The sequence below is a fragment of the Amborella trichopoda genome, chromosome 10, assembly GCF_054954075.1.
Source record: "Amborella trichopoda isolate Santa Cruz 75 chromosome 10, AtrichopodaSantaCruz75HAP2 v2.0, whole genome shotgun sequence".
Lineage (NCBI taxonomy): Eukaryota > Viridiplantae > Streptophyta > Magnoliopsida > Amborellales > Amborellaceae > Amborella > Amborella trichopoda.
The window spans coordinates 31,839,227-31,859,515 of NC_142345.1; the positions used below are offsets into that span (position 1 = coordinate 31,839,227).

Consider the following 20,289-nt stretch of genomic DNA (forward strand, 5'->3'; position numbering starts at 1 on the left):
AGCCTGGCATAAAATGTTTTATTATCAAAATCCAAACAATACTCACAGCTGGTATATCCAGTTCAGATTACCTATTTTCGAACGATTCCCTAACTGGTTTAAAAATTGGTTTTTCGTTTGGGGATCAACTACTTCAATTTTACCTCTTGCTTTTCAAAAAGTGCAGGAACAATTTATGCAGTTCAATAATAGTGATAATAATACTGACAATCACCTATACTTTGTGGCACTATACCAACTACCATGGATTATGAAATGGGAATATACCATCTCTGTTAATAATACAGCCGACCATACCTATATTCCCAAACTGGGAAAAACCATCTCAGTTAAATGGTGGGACATCTTTAATATGGATCCCACAACTATAGTTCCCAAAAGAATACCTCCACAAAAACCTATATATAACCCAAGTCCAAGTGACCATAATACAGCCAATACTTCATTCGACTTTCCCCCATGTTTACGAAATATGCTCCAGTCAAACCCGAATGCTTCCAAAGAAATGCTAGAACAACAAATGAAAGAAATCTTTGCAGAAGCAGGAAGAAAACCGGTCTCATCAGTTAAAATCGTACAATCTTCACCATTACACACTAATAAATACTTCCCACTTGAAGAAACTGATCCCGAAGAAGAAGAGGATGATCCAGAAGAATGCAGCCAAAGACCATGATTATGATGCACCGGCAAGACTCATACCTGCCGAACAAATCACTATCCACACCGATGCATAAGACGAAAAGAAGCCGACAATCTCCTGTAGCCACCGACAGATGAGACAAACAAGTTACTATTCCCACTGATATATAAGACAAAAAAGCAACTGTAGTACATAGGAAACGACAAAGCCACCGACACAAGACGACAAAAGAAATACTATTCTCAGATGCCGTTTTGTCCTCACTTCCGACCAATGGAATATTCTTTTTCCTTTTTACGTTTGTTTTTTTTCTTTTACGTCATATCCCTCTACTTTATGTCTCTTCACGGTCTTTTCCTTCACCCTTACCTTCGCGACGAAGGCACCTCCCTTAGCTTATAAAAGGCAGCCTCCTGCCTCCAAAACCTCCAGGGTTGCAACACAAACTCCCCTCTTTTTCTCCCATCTCTTCTTCTCTGCTTCCCTGCTCTCTCTCTCTCTCTCCCCGAAGACACTCTGCTATACAACAACTATCCTGACCTCATAACTCATGAATACCAGGTCACAATAATTCACTCTATTTTCAAGGTTCTATCTTTTCTCTTTTTTCTTCATACCTAGCATGTGTGATTGTAATCTTCACTCTCTTCCTTCCTATTGCCCTCAACACTGGAAACTATTTTCCAGTTATTGCATATGTAAACAGTAAGTGTGATATTTTACAGTTTATTTACATGTAGTTATTTGTATCAGTTTTTATACAGTCCGTTACTTGTAATGTTATAAGTTTGCATCTCTTTTCGATGTAATTGTACAAAGATGTTATGCAATTTAAAATAGTGTTTAGTGTTAAAATAGGGGATTTCAACCATACGCAGTGGTTAGTGATAAATATATCAATCCTACCCTTCATCTGCATAATTCTATTTTGTCTCAACTTTTACAAAATCTTACAAGAAATACTAAAATATAACAGTTTAATATTTACATACTTACTCTAAAATATATAATGTTTTTACTGTAAACTTACTCTAAAATATATAATGTTTTTACTGTAAATCTCGTTGCGTTTTGGTATCAGAGCCAAGATTAAACTGTTAAGAGTAAAAGTTACAATATTATTGTAAAAACCTACTTAAATTTACATCTAAGAAAGTTGGTCCGAGAGTTAAGACAAGAGTCGAAAGGACAAGTCTAGGCAAAGTACCCGCCAAGGCCAGGAAGAGCCGCTTAGGGGAACACGCTGGACCCTTGATCGTCCAGATTGTCATTATCCGCAACCTACAGATGGCAAATTTAATTAGGAATCTAAAAGGTAATACTACAACTCAACCTCAGACATTAGGAGTTAAAAATAAGGAACAGATTATTATTAATGATATTGAAGATCATATCCAAAATTGGAATATTCCTAAGGTACCAATAAAAGATATTTATCTAAAAGGATCATTTAAATTCAAATTAGGTTATGTTATTAAAACCGTAGAAGAAAGTCCATCCGTAACTCAGAACCAAGAAGACTTTCAATTATTATCAAGAAAAATTATTGAAAAACATAAAGAGAATAATTATAAATATTTGCACATTGGATTAATCCAAATAGCCATTAAACCTTTAACCCGACTAGGGTTAAACACCTCAGTGCTTGTATGCCTAAGAGATACAAGACAAATAACTTCGCAGATTCACTCCTAGGTGTGGTAGAATCCAGTCTATGTAGTGGACCAATATATTTTAATTGCTTTCCAATTTTTTCTGTTTCTTTGACAGACCCAAACATATTAGATATATTATCTATAAATTTGAAAACTCATGGATTTAATATGATGCATGGTTCTCAGAATTTAGCAATAGTATACAGAATTTATTATAAAGTGATGAATACCCTTTGTCCTAATATTATGCAAGTTGATAAAAAAGATCAAACTATATTATTTCAAACAAATATAGAAAAATCACATACAATTGTACCCAAAACAATTGCTTGGTCCGACATTATTCTACCCCAATCTTGGGCATTACAACATGCAAACCAACCCCAAGAAGCACCTAGGAATAATATTCCAAACCAAATAATCGAACATCCAGATGGAAATATTGAAATAAAATTCCAACAATCTAGAGTCAAGGATGACATAGATATTAATAGGAAAAGAAATAAAAAACCATTAATACCTGCTAGAAAATCCTGTCATACTACTCCTGATGTCATCATACTCCCTTCTGCTTCACAGCCTACACCATCTTCTGATTTTCAATTACAAGGCGTAAGATGAACGACTGATCATGTAGTTCTTCCTACATATATTCCTGAACCTAATATAGAGGAATTTCAAATACTTACATTACAAATAGAAGATGATACAGAAGAAGAAATAAATAATACATATGATGATGAATATATAGCGACATATTTAGCCGCTAAATTAGAACAAAAAAAGAGAAAAATTAATATCGATTATCTTAAAAAAGACTATCTTTCTTTAGAAAATCAAAATATTAGGAAATGATATCTTCAAACCTTCCAACCTAGGTTAATAGAATTATTTCCTAAAAAGTACAATAAATTTCTCAAAAAAAAAAGAGAAACAAAAGAATTTTTTATATGGTTAAGAGAAATATGTATTCAATATAAAATTAATATTCCTTCATTCGATAATCTTAAAACTTTAGAAGAAAAAACATATATCAGCACGGATGGTACTACTATTGCTAGTACACACCCTCCTGAAAAAAGTATAATACTCAAAGGAGTAACCCCATCAAGTAAAGGAGAACCACCACAATCTCTATCTGATATAATTGCCACACCATATAAAGTCTTACCTAAAGAAATAAAAAAAAAGCAAGAACTTATTCCCCATATTGTGGAACAAAACAATTATACTAATTTATATATGCAGTCTTTAGGAAAACAAGCAGAACGTATAGAAAGATTAGTTTCAAAGGAGGTAACTCCTTCCCTTCCTAGAGCAGTCCTGTTTAAACCACCTCCAGAACTTAATAAAAATAAATTTCATATTGGTGACAATAATAAAACCTTAATGGATCAGTTAATAGCAAAATTAGCTCAATTAGACATAAAAGGAATTCCTTCTCCCAAACTCAGTATTCCTATACCTGTTCCATTACCAGAATCTTCAAATAAAGGAAAATAAAAAATACCAGAGCATGAAACAATGATGCTCCAGGAAGAAGAATCAATTATTGAAGATACTATACAAAACCAAGAAAATGCTTTATGGATACTACACCTATTGATATAAATAGAATAACCTATGAAAAAACTTGGAAACCAATTACTGCTTTACCATATTATAAAAGACCTACACTTGTTGACGTCCAACTTGAAGAAGATGCCATACAACAGGTTGTTTCCTATTCAGGAAGATCAATAGTTAATTGGACAATAGATGGTTTATCTGAATTAAAAATATTAGATGTCATGAGACACATGACAATGTTTGCTTCTGCAAACAAAATGGCAAACAATTCAGATCAAGAGGTTGCTAAAGCAATAGTCAATGGATTCACTAGTTGGTTAATAGGATGGTGGGATTTTTATGTCGATGATGAAACCAAAAATAAAATTCTTACCAATACAAGGCAATGGACCGCCAGGAATGAACAAAATCAAGAAATAATTTATACTGAAAGTGATGCAGTAAATACCTTAATATATACCATTACACTTCATTTTGTAGGCACTACGGCATTATTAGCAGCAAGATCAGAAGATCTACTATCTAACCTTCGTTGTCCTACATTATCCCATTATAAATGATATAAGGATGTCTTTTTCTCTAGATTATTAATACGGGAATATTGTCAATTAGATCATTGGAAAGAAAAGTTTATTGCTGGTCTACCCTATTTATTTGCAGAAAAAGTCAAAGACAGACTTAGAAAGAAACATAATGGAATTATAGTATATTCAGCATATACACTTGGAGAACTCTCAGCAGAAATATGTGCTGAAGGATTAGCTTTATGTACTGATCTTAAACTCAAAAGACAGTTAGATAAACAACAAATTACCAAGCGTAAAGAAGTTGGTGATTTCTGTGAATAATTTGGATACCATATAGATAGGAAAAACACACCTGAAAAGTTACATAAGAAAAAGAAACAATACCGACAGATGAGACAAACAAGTTACTATTCCCACTGATATATAAGACAAAAAAGCAATGTAGTACACAGCAAACGACAAAGCCACCGACACAAGACGACAAAAGAAATACTATTCCCAGATGCCGTTTTGTCCTCACTTCCTACCAATGGAATATTCTTTTTCCTTTTTACGTTTGTTTTTTTTCTTTTATGTCATATCCCTCTACTTTATGTCTCTTCACGGTCTTTTCCTTCACCCTTACCTTCGCGACGAAGGCACCTCCCTTAGCTTATAAAAGGCAGGATCCTGCCTCCAAAACCAAAAGGGTTGCAAGACAAACTCTCCTCTTTCTCTCCCATCTCTTCTTCTCTGCTTCCCTGCTCTCTCTCTCTCTCCCCGAAGACACTCTGCTATACAACAGCTATCCTGACCTCATAGCTCATGAATACCAGGTCACAATAGTTCACTCTATTTTCCAGGTTCTATCTTTCCTCCTTTTTCTTCATACCTAGCATGTGTGATTGTAATCTTCACTCTCTTCCTTCCTATTGCCCTCAACACTGGAAACTATTTTCCAGTTATTGCATATCTAAACAGTAAGTGTGATATTTTGTAGTTTATTTACATGTAGTTATTTGTATCAGTTTTTATACAGTCCGTTACTTGTAATGTTATAAGTTTGCATCTCTTTTCGAGGTAATTGTACAAATTTTTATAAGAATGAAATATCGATGTTATGCAATTTAAAATAGTGTTTAGTGTTAAAATAGGGGATTTCAACCACACACAGTGGTTAGTGATAGATATATCAATCCTACCCTTAATCTGCATAATTCTATTTTTTCTCAACTTTTACAAAATCTTACAAGAAATACTAAAATATAACAGTTTAATATTTACATACTTACTCTAAATTATATAATGTTTATTACATTAACTAAAACAAAAGCAAAAACACCTCCAATTAGTAAAACACCTGATGAATAAAATTTATCTTCCATTATGAAAAGAGTAAGTGAACAACATACTTCTCAACATAAAGAACCTTCCATTTCAGACTTAAAGCAAGACATCAAAGAAGTCAAAAAAGAAATATATCAATTAAAAAATAGAATTAAGACTTCAGAATTACAAAATCTATCCCAACCAGAGTCTGATACAGATGAACTAGAATTCGATCAGCTTATGACATATGATCCTGATCGACCAGAAGATATACCAGAAACTTCAGAAGCCAAACCTCATCCAACGACGAAGAATCACCACTATCACTTGCACTACAGGTCTTTACAGCTAATAGAAATAATACTACTCCATCACATCCACCTACTATCATGTGTTCTCGTAGCAATTCTTGCAACGAAAAACGCCCACTGAATATAATACCATGTGAAGGTGAATTCCCACCTTGTGCAACCCTTTCACCTTCCAATTCTCCTATTCACCAAATTACTTACTCAGAAGCTAATACATCGACTCCTACTTATTCTCAAGCACAGTCCAAATCCAATCAGAAGCTTAATTTTCCTAGGTCTTCATACATTGAAAGAGCCTACCTTATGAATATCACTATTGATGATCACCATATAAATATGGACCCCATCAAACTTGCTCCATTATACTTAATAAACCATTTGAACCCAACCAATGGAGTCAAAACCAGAGAATATTATGAAGCGATTCTCATGGAAACAGGATCCATATCTGTTGTTCATCACTACCAACAAAATACTAGAGTCATTGCTTACTCCAAAATCCAGATCAAGAAATTACTCTCTTATGATGAGTGGGGTTACAATCCTGCTCAAGGAAAGAAATTACATAATCCTGATTTTTCATACAAATATTATAAATATGCAGAATATATAGAAGTTTGGCATAAAATGTTTTATTATCAAAATCCAAACAATACTCATAGCTGGTATATCCAGTTTAGATTACCTATTTTCGGTTTAAAAATCGGTTTTTAGTTTGGGGATCAACTACTTCAATTTTACCTCCTGCTTTCCAAAAAGTGCAGGAACAATTTGTGCAGTTCAATAATAGTGATAATAATACTGACAATCACCTATACTTTGTGGCACTATACCAACTCCCATGGATTATGAAATGGGAATATACCATCTCTGTTAATAATACAGCCGACCATACCTATATTCCTAGACTGGGAAAAACCATCTCAGTTAAATGGTGAGACATCTTTAATATGGATCCCACAACTATAGTTCCCAAAAGAATACCTCCAAAAAAACCTATATATAACCCAAGTCCAAGTTACCATAATACAGCCAATACTTCATTCGACTTTCCCACATATTTATGAAATATGCTCCAATCAAACCCGAATGCTTCCAAAGAAATACTAGAACAACAAATGAAAGAAATCTTTGCAGAAGCAGGAAGAAAACCGGTCTCATCAGTTAAAATTGTACAATCTTCACCATTACACACCAATAAATACTTCCCACTTGAAGAAACTGATCCCGAAGAAGAAGAGGATGATCCAGAAGAATGCAGCCAAAGACCATGATTATGATGCACCGGCAAGACTCATACCTGCCGAACAAATCACTATCCACACCAATGCATAAGACGAAAAGAAGCCGACAATCTCCTGTAGCCACCGACAGATGAGACAAACAAGTTACTATTCCCACTGATATATAAGACAAAAAAGCAACTGTAGTACACAGGAAACGACAAAGCCATCGACACAAGACGACAAAAGAAATACTATTCTCAGATGCCGTTTTGTCCTCACTTCCGACCAATGGAATATTCTTTTTCCTTTTTACGTTTGTTTTTTTTCTTTTACGTCATATCCCTTTACTTTATGTCTCTTCACGGTCTTTTCCTTCACCCTTACCTTCGCGACGAAGGCACCTCCCTTAGCTTATAAAAGGCAGCCTCCTGCCTCCAAAACCTCCAGGGTTGCAACACAAACTCCCCTCTTTTTCTCCCATCTCTTCTTCTCTGCTTCCCTGCTCTCTCTCTCTCTCTCCCCGAAGACACTCTGCTATACAACAACTATCCTGACCTCATAGCTCATGAATACCAGGTCACAATAGTTCACTCTATTTTCAAGGTTCTATCTTTTCTCTTTTTTCTTCATACCTAGCATGTGTGATTGTAATCTTCACTCTCTTCCTTCCTATTGCCCTCAACACTGGAAACTATTTTCCAGTTATTGCATATGTAAACAGTAAGTGTGATATTTTACAGTTTATTTACATGTAGTTATTTGTATCAGTTTTTATACAGTCCGTTACTTGTAATGTTATAAGTTTGTATCTTTTTTCGATGTAATTGTACAAATTTTTATAAGAATGAAATATTGATATTATGCAATTTAAAATAGTGTTTAGTGTTAAAATAGGGGATTTCAACCACACACAGTGGTTAGTGATAGATATATCAATCCTACTCTTCATCTGCATAATTCTATTTTGTCTCAACTTTTACAAAATCTTACAAGAAATACTAAAATATATAATGTTTTACTGTAAATCCCGTTGCGTTTTTAAAATATAACAGTTTAATATTTACATACTTACTCTAAAATATATAATGTTTTACTGTAAATCCCGTTGCGTTTTGGTAATTGTTGATTGAGAATATCACTCTAAAATTTTGTAACACAATGAACAATGGCCAATAATTCCTTTTTGACCATAGAATAGTTTTTCTGAGTTAGGTTCCAGGCTTTAGAGGTATACCTGAGTAGTTGTTCCTGATTATCAATGCGTTGCTTGAGAATACCACCCAAGCCTATTTCGGAGGCATCACAGATGAGGTTTGGCTTCTGAAGTTTCTGGTATATCTTCTAGTAGATCAGGATCATATGTCATAAGCTGATCGAATTCTAGTTCATCTGTATCTGTCTCTGGTTGGGATAGATTTTGTAATTCTAAAGTCTTAATTCTATTTTTTAATTGATATATTTCTTTTTTGACTTCTTTGATGTCTTGCTTTAAGTCTGAAATGGAAGGTTCTTTATGTTGAGAAGTATGTTGTTCACTTACTCTTTTCATAATGGAAGCAAAATTGTATTCATCAGGTGTTTTACTAAAAGTCAATTACAAAATAAAGAAAAAATTCTTTGTACTTTAAAACAAGAAATCAAATATAAGTATATAGAAGAACAAATACAAGATCCTTTGATCCAACAAAAGATTCAATCAATTCAACAACAGATAGAAACCTTTATATGTAGTGAGCATCCCAATACTTTTTGGGAAAGGAAAAAGCATAGTATTAGTCTACCATATGAGCAAGGATTTGATGAAAAACAAATACCTACAAAAGCTAGACCAATACAAATAAATACTACTTTATTAGACATGTGTAGAAAAGAAATTAATGACCTCCAAACAAAAAAGCTAATACGGCCAAACTCATCACCTTGGAGTTGTGCAGCTTTTTATGTAAAGTTTTAAGATGGATTAGATATCCTATCCCCAATAAGAAAGCTTTATTAGATAGAGTAGCCAATGCTTGTATCTTTTCCAAATTCGATATGAAATCTGGATATTGGCAAATACAAATTCAAGAACAAGATAAATATAAAACAGCATTTAATGTACCATTTGGACAATATGAATGGAATGTAATGCCATTTGGTTTAAAAAATGCTCCATCAGAATTTCAGAAAATAATGAATGATGTTTTTAATGCTTATTATCAATTCACGATAGTTTATATTGATGACGTCCTGATCTTTTCTGAATCTATATATCAACATATTAAACATATTAATACTTTTATTCATGCAGTCCAGCATGCTGGATTAGTTGTACATTGATGGTTATTACAGACAGAAGCATTAGATAATTTATAATTGATAAAGAGTCTACTACCATCTGCTGTATTTAAGATTTGAGTTGTTTTGTCAAAATATTTTGAAGGTATTAAACCTTCTTTGATGCAATTAAGGTCAGCCCCTGAATTTATTAAAGCTGATGTTTGAAAGCTATAATCTTTTGCTACAATTATCTTTACTTGAACAAACCATTTTTGAATCATAATTTTATCTATTAAATTAACAGAGGGAATTGTTACCAGATGAGGTTTGGCTTCTGAAGTTTCTGGTATATTTTCTGGTGGATCAGGATCATATGTCATAAGCTGATCGAATTCTAGTTCATCTGTATCTGTCTCTGGTTGGGATAGATTTTGTAATTCTAAAGTCTTAATTCTATTTTTTAATTGATATATTTCTTTTGTGACTTCTTTGATGTCTTGCTTTAAGTCTGAAATGGAAGGTTCTTTATGTTGAGAAGTATGTTGTTCACTTACTCTTTTCATAATGGAAGCAAAATTGGATTCATCAGGTGTTTTACTAATTGGAGGTGTTTTTGCTTTTGTTTTAGTTTATGTAATAAATTTAGTGATTACAGTTCTTTTTTCTTCTGGATCTGTAATTTTTTCAATAATATCTAATATTAAATTATCTTCTTGAGTAAGCATATGAAGATTATGTGTAGGTATAGGGCAAGTACAATTAGTGTCTTTCATTGAATTGGATGATTCTGTGTCTGTCGAAGAGTCAGATGATTCTGTCCATAAAAGGTCATCATCCTGAATATGTTCTATTTGGGATTCAGTGGAATTTGAAGATATTGAATCATAATTGATGATATTATATAATTTTGTTTTGATTGAATCATCTAAATGTAATGATTCTATTTTCTTTTTTAATTTGCATTGGTGTTTGTAATGACCAACTTTTCCACATTTATAACATACTGAAAGCTTCTTTTTATTTTTTGTATTTGGAGAAAATTTGTTTATAAATTTTTGTTTAGACTTTTTATATTGTTTATGTACTTTATTTGATTTGGATTGATATTTGTCTTTTTTATATTTTTTCTTTTTCTTATATAACTTTTTAGGTGTGTTTTTCCTATCTATATGGTATCCAAATTGTTCACAGAAATCACCAAGTTCTTTACGCTTGGTAATTTGTTGTTTATCTAACTGTCTTTTGAGTTTAAGATTAGTACATAAAGCTAATCCTTCAGCACATATTTCTGCTGAGAGTTCTCCAAGTGTATATGCTGAATATACTATAATTCCATTATGTTTCTTTCTAAGTCTGTCTTTGACTTTTTCTGCAAATAAATAGGGTAGACCAGCAATAAACTTTTCTTTCCAATGATCTAATTGACAATCTTCCCGTATTAATAATCTTGAGAAAAAGACATCCTTATACCATTTATAATGCGATAATGTAGGACAACGAAGGTTAGATAGTAGATCTTCTGATCTTGCTGCTTATAATGCCGTAATGCCTACAAAATGAAGTGTAATGGTATATATTAAGGTATTTACAGCATAACTTTCAGTATAAATTATTTCTTGATTTTGTTCATTCCTGGCGGTCCATTGCCTTGTATTGGTAAGAATTTTATTTTTGGTTTCATCATCGACATAGAAATCCCACCATCCTCTTAACCAACTAGTGAATCCATTGACTATTGCTTTAGCAACCTCTTGATCTGGATTGTCTGCCATTTTGTTTGCAGAAGCAAACATTGTCATGTGTCTCATGACATCTAATATTTTTAATTCAGATAAACCATCTATTGTCCAATTAACTATTGATCTTCCTGAATAGGAAACAACCTGTTGTATGGCATCTTCTTCAAGTTGGACGTCAACAGGTGTAGGTCTTTTATAATATGGTAAAGCAGTAATTGGTTTCAAAATTTTTTCATAGGTTATTCTATTTATATCAATAGGTGTAGTATCCATAAAAGCATTTTTCTTAGTTTTGTATAGTATCTTTAATAATTGGTTCTTCTTCCTGGAGCATCATTGTTTCATGCTCTGGTATTTTTGATTTTCCTTTATCTGAAGATTCTGGTAATGGAACAGGTATAGGAATACTGAGTTTGGGAGAAGAAATTCCTTTTATGTCTAATTGAGCTAATTTTGCTATTAACTGATCCATTAAGGTTTTATTATTGTCACCAATATGAAATTTATTTTTATTAAGTTTTGGAGGTGGTTTAAACAGGACTGCTCTAGGAAGGGAAGGAGTTACCTCCTTTGAAACTAATCTTTCTATACGTTCTGCTTGTTTTCCTAAAGACTGCATATATAAATTAGTATAATTGTTTTGTTCCACAATATGGGGAATAAGTTCTTGCTTTTTTTCGATTTCTTTAGGTAAGACTTTATATGGTATGGCAATTATATCATATAGAGATTGTGGTGGTTCTCCTTTACTTGATAGGGTTACTCCTTTGAGTATTATACTTTTTTCAGGAGGGTGTGTACTAGCAATAGTAGTACCATCCGTGCTGATATATGTTTTTCTTCTAAAGTTTGAAGATTATCGAATGAAGGAATATTAATTTTATGTTGAATACATATAAAAAATCCTTTTGTTTATCTTTCTTTTTTGAGAAATTTATTGTACTTTTTATGAAATAATTATATATATATATATATATGGAAGATGCTAGGCTGAGCTCACTAGCCGATAAAATAGTATAAGCCCAATAACCCAAATTGAATCTGAGCCGATCCGATGGCTGAAAGTGTTTGAATTTTAATTTTTCTACAAATCTAAATCATTTGAAATTTTAGGTGAATGTTCTTCTCATCAAGCCGAACATAATAAAAATATAAAATTAATAATCCATAAAATTAAAAATAACCAAAATACCTCTCAAAATTTATAGGGGTATTTTGGTCAATGTTTTTCATATAAAATATTTTTTTTTTAATATTTTTTGAATATTCAACTATTGTTTATGAATACAAGCCTAAAATTTTAAGTGATTTGGATTTGTAGAAAAAAAAAAAATTAAAATTCAAAAACTATCGGGCATCTCTGATCGTTAGATCGGGCCTAGATTCAATCTGGGTTATTGGGCTCATTTTTTCTCGTGAGCCCATTGGCTCACAGAAGCATTTTCTTTTTGTGTGTATATATATATATATATATATATATATATATATATATCTTTGGAGAGTATGAGGTCGGCCGACTAGCTGAGTAAACTCCCAATTGCTCAGATTGAATTTGGGCTGATCCAATGATCATGATTATATTTTATGTTTGAATTTTAGTTCATTTTCTACAAATTCAAATCACTTAAAATTTGGAGCGTCTATTCTTAAAAAATATGTGAATCTAACTAAAATATTAAAAAATTATTACAAAACTTAAATAGAGCAAATTACCTTAGAAAATTTTAAAAATATTTTGATGAATATATTTTTTAAAAAACATTACTCCACTAATATAACTTTTCAAACAAAAAAGTACAACTACTTTGAGCCATACCCCATAAAAAACTTGATCCACCAACTCATTATATGTCCGAGCGCTTCTTCCATGCCTATCTTCAAAAGGATTAAGTTCATATGTAATGGCGTAAGGCAGGGACTCCACGAAGGCCGCAAAAACGTCAATAGAAAACCCCGTTACCGATCGCCTGCGGTTAATCGGATCCCGTTCCACTTTAACGAAAACGGTCTTAACGAGAACCCCAACTCTCCACCTCTTTTGGTTTGTGGGGACCACCCAGCCCTTGGCACAGCCGTTGATCCCCGGGCCAGATCACCGGTCCTAATTCGTCCACGTGTACACCAAGGACCACCTCGTCATTTGGTATTTCTGTGTGGGGTGAGAGACCAAATTTTGATGACCAGAGTCCAACTTCAGTTGCCTGGTTCCCAATCACATTGATTATTTGAAATGTATATGCTTGGAGCTCGCCATTAACAAATTCGATATTCCCGGTTAAGCCATCAAAATTTGTGGCTAAGACGGATCTTCGTTGTCTTGGTCTTGATAACGGTTCGCAACATCGAATCAGAACGGTTAACCTGTCAAGGGGTTGGGAGCAGTTTGAACCGGAACCGGATTAATTGGGGCGGTTAACAGGATTAACCGGTCAAGTAAATTTTTTTCTTTTTTAAAAAATGGGTAAAAAACCTTCAATTTTTTTTTTTAAAAAAGAAAAAAACTTAGATTTAAATGTATACTATCATATTACAAACATTTATCTTACAAAAAAAAAATTAAAACAACTTGTTATATAAATTAATATTTGAATACAATGGATATATGCAAGATAATTTATAATATGACATTAATTCAATTAATGATGTTACAAAGTCCAACTAACAATGGCTAGTAGTAATAAGAGTGATGAGAGGGATCATGGTACCCATTTTCTTGTTACAAAAATTACATCGAACTCTTCCTTTATCATTCATTTTTATGCCATATTGCCATGTCACATCCCCCTCCTCATCTTATTATTTTTTTGTAAGTTTTTCCAAGCATAAAATTTCATTAAAAAAATTTATTTGAGACATTTTTGCCTCAATATTTTACCCAAATAATGTGCTCTTTGCATTTTCGATGACCCTAAAACGAAATAAAGTGTTACAAATTGATCCATCCCTCTGTGCATAATGCAACTCAAGGTAATTAAGCATACAAGTAAACACATAAGAAATAAACAAATAAATGAAATGCAAACAAAATTTTGTTTTTAAGATTAAAATATTTGCAACCAAGATTTATATCTACTTCTTTTTGGGCCATAGAAGACACTAATAAAAGAAACAGTAAATTGATGCAATAATATATACTTCTATACAGTTTTAATGTTGTTTTAATGTTGATGTTGAAAGAAGTTGTTTTAATGTTGAAAAACCCTTTACTACGGTTTAGAATTGGGTTTGAGAGCATATTTTCTTATAGCATGATGGTCCCAGTTTTTCGAAGGGTTGTGAGTCAATGTAGTAAGAGAGAGCACCTCATTTACTCAGTAACTGGGTTATCAAATGCAGGGTGTGGGTCATGGTGTTAAGTGCTGCTTCAAATGGCCAAATTGCATATTTTAAAAAAATATGGCCAAATCGATTTTCAAATGGCCAAATCTCAAATGGTCAAACCTCATTTACTCAATAACCTTTTGAGTTGGGTTTTAACATGAAAAAAAAAATTATATAAAATGGCAACTTTAAAATGTAGAATTAAGGTGCATATTTTTTAAAAAACAGGTTAACTTTTTATCCATTTCAATATGTGGAAACATGAGAGATGAGTAAAACACTTTTTAGTTTCTACCTCTTTTCTTCATAGAGGCTAATAAATAGATTTCATGAGTATGAAGTTGTAACAAATGATAGATAACTTGTAACAAATAAAAAAATAACTTAGAATAAAATGTCACAACCAAACAAGAAGTTAAGAACACAGACAACAAATACACAAACTGTCAGTTATCAATTTTTTCATCAAAACGAAAAAATCCACAATAATCCCATAAACCAGCAATACATGAACAAAAAAATAGGATAGAGGAGCAAAAAAAATGATGCACAGTTATAGGAATAAGGAGCAATGAGACCTTGAATCAATGAGAATTAAGGAGCAAAACAAAATCATTATACAAATAAAAAAATAATAATAAATAAATAGTTAGAGAAAAATAATAAAGCACTATTGATCATCCATGAAAAAGAAAAACAAAGTTGGCCATTGATAGATTATTCCCCTAAATTATCATGACCATGAATCAATAAATAACCTTCATAACTAGAAAATAATCACCTCAGCAACAAAGATATTCAAGATATTAAACTTTTTCCACGGAATTTGTGCCTTTCGTAGACATACAACTTAAAAATGTAGAATTAAGATGAAAAAAATTATATAAGATTGCAATTTTAACATGAAAAATATATTTTTATACAAAAAAAACATTAAAAACAATCCAACAAGCTCACCAAAAATATATAACATTAAAAAGAAAGAAATTTTTTTCTCATATTCATCACAAAAAAACATATTTTTGTAAAAAAAAAATAAAATTTAAAAACAATCCAACAAGCTCACCAAAAATATATAAAATTAAAAAGAAAGAATATATATATTTTTCTCACATTCATCAGAAAATAAACATAGTTTTATAAAAAATATATAACATTAAAAACAATCCAAGAAGCTTACAAAAAATATATAACATTAAAAAGAAAGAAATATTTTTTTCTCACATTCATCACAAAAAAACATATTTTTGTAAAAGAAAAAATATAACATTAAAAACAATCCAACACACTCACCATAACTATATAAAATTAAAAAGAAAGAATATTTTTTTTCTCATATTCATCACAAATAACATATTTTTATAAAAACAAACCGTAATTTTATTAAAAATAACAATTTTTTTAAGAACCCTAAAATTGAGCCAAAGAACACATAAAGTTTGGAGTCAAAATCAACCCCAAATATTTCATTTTTTGAACAAATTGACATGGAGATATGATAGATACTTCAATTAAGATTCAAATGCCCCATATTTCATGAAAATCCATTCACTATTGAGATTGTTCTTCAAAAAATGGTGGATATTTCACTTCATGAAAATTTCAAAACAAAAACGAAGAAAAAAATTCATATAAATATATTTACTCAATGATAAATCAAAATACCTACTTTATTCGGTTGATGAAGCCTTTATGATCAAACTTCACGGATAAAATTGAAAACAAACGATCAATACATGGATCAAAAATCAATTCTTTTTCATCGAATACAGTTCTTCGCTGCTGCTCATTTCATCCGAAATCAACCTCAAATATTCATCGTTTTCGACAAATCGAAATAGGGAAAAGTTTAAGCCTTCAATAATGCATCAAAGCCCTCCATTTTCATGCATATTCATGGGGTATTGAAGCTCAGATTGATAAAATTGCCGAAATTTCACAGTTTCATAAATCCACCATTTTCAATCCACAAAAAATTGTTCTTCTTCGATTTTGATTCAATAAACAATTATTTATAGAAAATTTCAGGTGTATAAGTGCAGTAGTTGATTGACAAAAACAAAAAAAGTAAGAAATTGGAATAAAAAAAGGGTAGAAAATTCAATTCACGGTTTCTGTTACAAATAATGACCATTGTGTCAAATAACGGCCATTATTTCAGATTATTCCATTTTGTATGTTATTTCGGGTGTTATATCGTTAAACCAGACCGGTTTGAATAAACCGGCCGGTTTTGAATGAAAACCGCCGGTTCGACCATAAACCGGCTGATTTTGTTACTGAAGTTATTTGGAGAGACCAAGATATCGGTTAATACCACAAAACCGGCCTTATCGGAGTCGGTGCCTTGCCGGTACCGATCTAACTGGCCGGTTCCGGTTCGGACCGGCCGGTTTTGCAAAAACTGGTCATGATGGTGAAGTTCCTAAAGCCGCCAGGTCGGTAGAATTTCCGGTCACTTTATCGGCGATTGGTGGCAGGAAACTGATAGCTCGGGTGCTGGATTTTTCTGCCGCCAGAGCAAGAGCCCAGGCGGCGTAGTACGGTCTTATGCCGAAAATGATTAAGCTCAGGATCTGTGGTTCATCTGGGTAATCCTGTCAATAACGTCGTCTCCACCTCGTCGTGAAATTCGCCTGGCGATCGGAGTTCGCGATGTGGGATTTCACGCCGATCACCCCTTGCATTGATGCTATGACTGCAGGATCGAAGGAGTCGAGGATGCTTGCGATCCCATCAGTTATGATTCAGGCATATGCTCTGCTCTTCATGCCGACTTTTTGAACCTGAAGGAAAAATTTAGAGGCAAGAGGGTACCTCATGTGCACCACAAAAACCCATAGTCTGCATGGTCATCAGTTTGAAGAGTTGCTCTCTGATTAGCCCTTCAGGAGCAGAGGGGGGGTAGCACACATCTGTACTGAAGCTGGGAGTCGACTTCCTGGAGGGCATCGGTCAAGTAGGGGATGAAGCCAGTCCCCGTACGCAGTGTCTTCGTACATGGCTACGGCCGGTCTCCATCTGTATATCAGGGCGGCGATAGGTGGAATGGTTGGGGGTCTCTCGGATGAAGTATGGAGTGTGAGCTGAATAAAGAGAAGGAGAGGTTGCAGAGGATGATGGGCACTTGAGATTTGCTTCCAAGATTGGCGACTAAATCGGCCTCTTCAGACGTTTAGAGACCGATTATGGCCTGCACTTGTACGTTCTTCATCAGATCTAAAGCTGTGTAGCAAAAAGGTTTGTTTGTGAGTCAATGTGCTGAAACTGTGGAAGTAATTTTTGCTTATATTTTCAGTGGTTTAAATTTACAAAGAGCCCACTGAAGCTTCCTACAGTAATTGAGCAGCATGTCAGCAATGGATACTAGGAAGTGTTATCCTTCATCGGATAAAAGCACAGTTGTGCTATTGACATCTGACGGCTGGGATGAAGTTGAACTAATGTAGAAAAACTCCAGTGCGTTCAATATATGCATTTCTTTTTCTTTTCTTAGAGATGTTGGGGCACTGGTTTAAAGTTTAAACTTTGGAAAGAACGTAAAACCATGCCCAAACTACAACCTCAAAATTAGAGGATGTGGTTTATAACAGAGGACATCAAATGATAGACCAGAGAGAGACAGAGAGAGAGAGAGATAGATAGATTACCAGCTGAAGCAGCCTTGATAACATCTCCACCTGAATCTCTCCAAGACATAGTGAGTCTAGTGTTGAAGTTAGGGTGGTCCTTGTAGAAATCTTCAAGGCCCATGCTTATGCACATTTTTCCCACTCTCCCAACCAATGAATCCATAACCAAAACCACCCCTATTTTGAAAACACCATTTCCATTTGCTTCTTCACTTTGATATGCAAAGCCTTGGTGTGAGAACACAATGAAAACGCAGAGAAAAAAGGCACTCTGCATTTTCTCATTCAATTTCTTCGCCTCTTCCTTTTCTGACACATGAAGGGAAATGGAAAAATAAAACAAGGCAATCAAATCTCCTTTTTTTTTGTCTTATTTTCTTTGACGAATTTCTCCCTGGCCCTACGTTGAAGGGATCCTTTTCCCAATAGCTTACGCGTTTTCAATGTTTATGATGTCATGCTTCAACATGAGAATACTGTACATTAACTCCATCTAACAAATGAGCCAGTTAAAGGATTATTTTTTATCTCAAATTTTCAGATCTACTTAAGAAGCATCCGTATATATTTTTTTTAATTTAGATTTTGAGTTCTTTAACACTTAGATTTTGCCCTCTAAAAATCTACACTATTTTTGAGTTCTTTAACACTTAGATTTTCATGGATCTCTCCATCTACACTATTTTTGAAGCTTTAAACTTTATAAATAAAACTAAAAATATATTTTAAGGCTATCAAAAAGATTTCCAAAACTACATTTCTCGACACTATTCGAAAGTAGGCTCTAATTTGATCGTTTAGAGCCTAGGCTCTATACAAGCCTCACTATATATATATATATATATATATATATATATATATATATATATATATATATATATATATATATATATGGGAAAAGATCCTGTCAGCTCAAGTGCGTACTTCTACAGTAAATGCCAATAGCCCAGATTGAATATGGGCCGATCTGACGATCCCGAATGTCTGGTAGTGTTTAAATTTATTTATTTATTTCTACAAATCAGATTGATTAGAAATTTGGAACGTGTGTACATAAAAAATAGATGAATCTTTGAAAAATATTAAAAAAAATATTTTACATGAAAAAATTGATCAAAAGACCCTTGTAAAATTTCAGGGGTATTTTGATCAATTTTATTTTGTTGATTATTTTTTTTACATTTTTATCAAGTGTACATTGATAAGAAGAATATACATCTAAAATTTCAAGTGATTTGGATTTATAGAAAAAAATTATAATTCAAATACGAAAAGAGGGCGTGACCGTCAGATCGGCCTAGATTCAATCTGGGCCATTGGCGTTTACTGTAGCGGTCAGCTAGTGGGCATACAAAATCCACTCCATATATAAATATATATATATATATATATATATATATATATATATATATATATATATATATATATGAAAAATTCTTCCCAATTCCTATAAGCAAAACTGAACCATGATTTCACCTATTATCATCACCGTCCAAAGTTTATCACACGGTCATGATTGTCTGGTAGAGTTTTATTTTTCATTTTTTTTACAAATCAGAATGATATGAAATTTGGAGTATGTGTACATCTTAGTGAGGCTCACTTAATAAAAATATAAAAATAATAATTCACTAAAAAAAAATTCACCAAAATACCCTCGAAACATTTTGGGGGTATTTTGGTCAATGTTTTATATATAAAATATGTTTTTGATATTTTCGTAGATTCTGATATTTTTCGTAGATTCTGATATTTTTTTATGAATACATGCTCTAAATTTCAGTTCATTCTGATTTGTAGAAAAAAAATGATAAATGAAACACTATTGGACAATCGTGACCTGTGATGAACTTTAGACGGCGATGAAGGTAGGCGAAATCACTGTTCATTTTTGCCTATAGGCGTTTTGTAGTATCTTCATATATATATATATATATATATATATGAAAAAGTTTATATAGAGCCGAGGCTCTAAATAATCAAATTAGAGCCTGCCTAAAAACTTTCACTAGAAGAAGTTGTTTTGATGCCCAAATATCCTCAAATTGATCATCTCGACATCAAGATACATGAATATGAGAAAAAAGAGATATCTAGTT

General features: G+C 32.7%; 1 long non-coding RNA gene across 1 annotated transcript; it reads right to left on the reverse strand.

Moving 5' to 3' along the window:
- Positions 1-248: 248 nt before the first annotated feature.
- On the reverse strand, positions 249-18,505 carry LOC105420307 (uncharacterized). Its single transcript, XR_016041959.1, has 6 exons — positions 18,209-18,505; positions 16,876-17,783; positions 13,054-13,598; positions 2,819-2,959; positions 1,851-1,924; positions 249-760 (listed from the first exon to the last, which is right to left on the reverse strand). It is a non-coding gene; the product is annotated as an uncharacterized LOC105420307 (long non-coding RNA).
- Between the last annotated feature and the right edge of the window lie 1,784 nt (positions 18,506-20,289).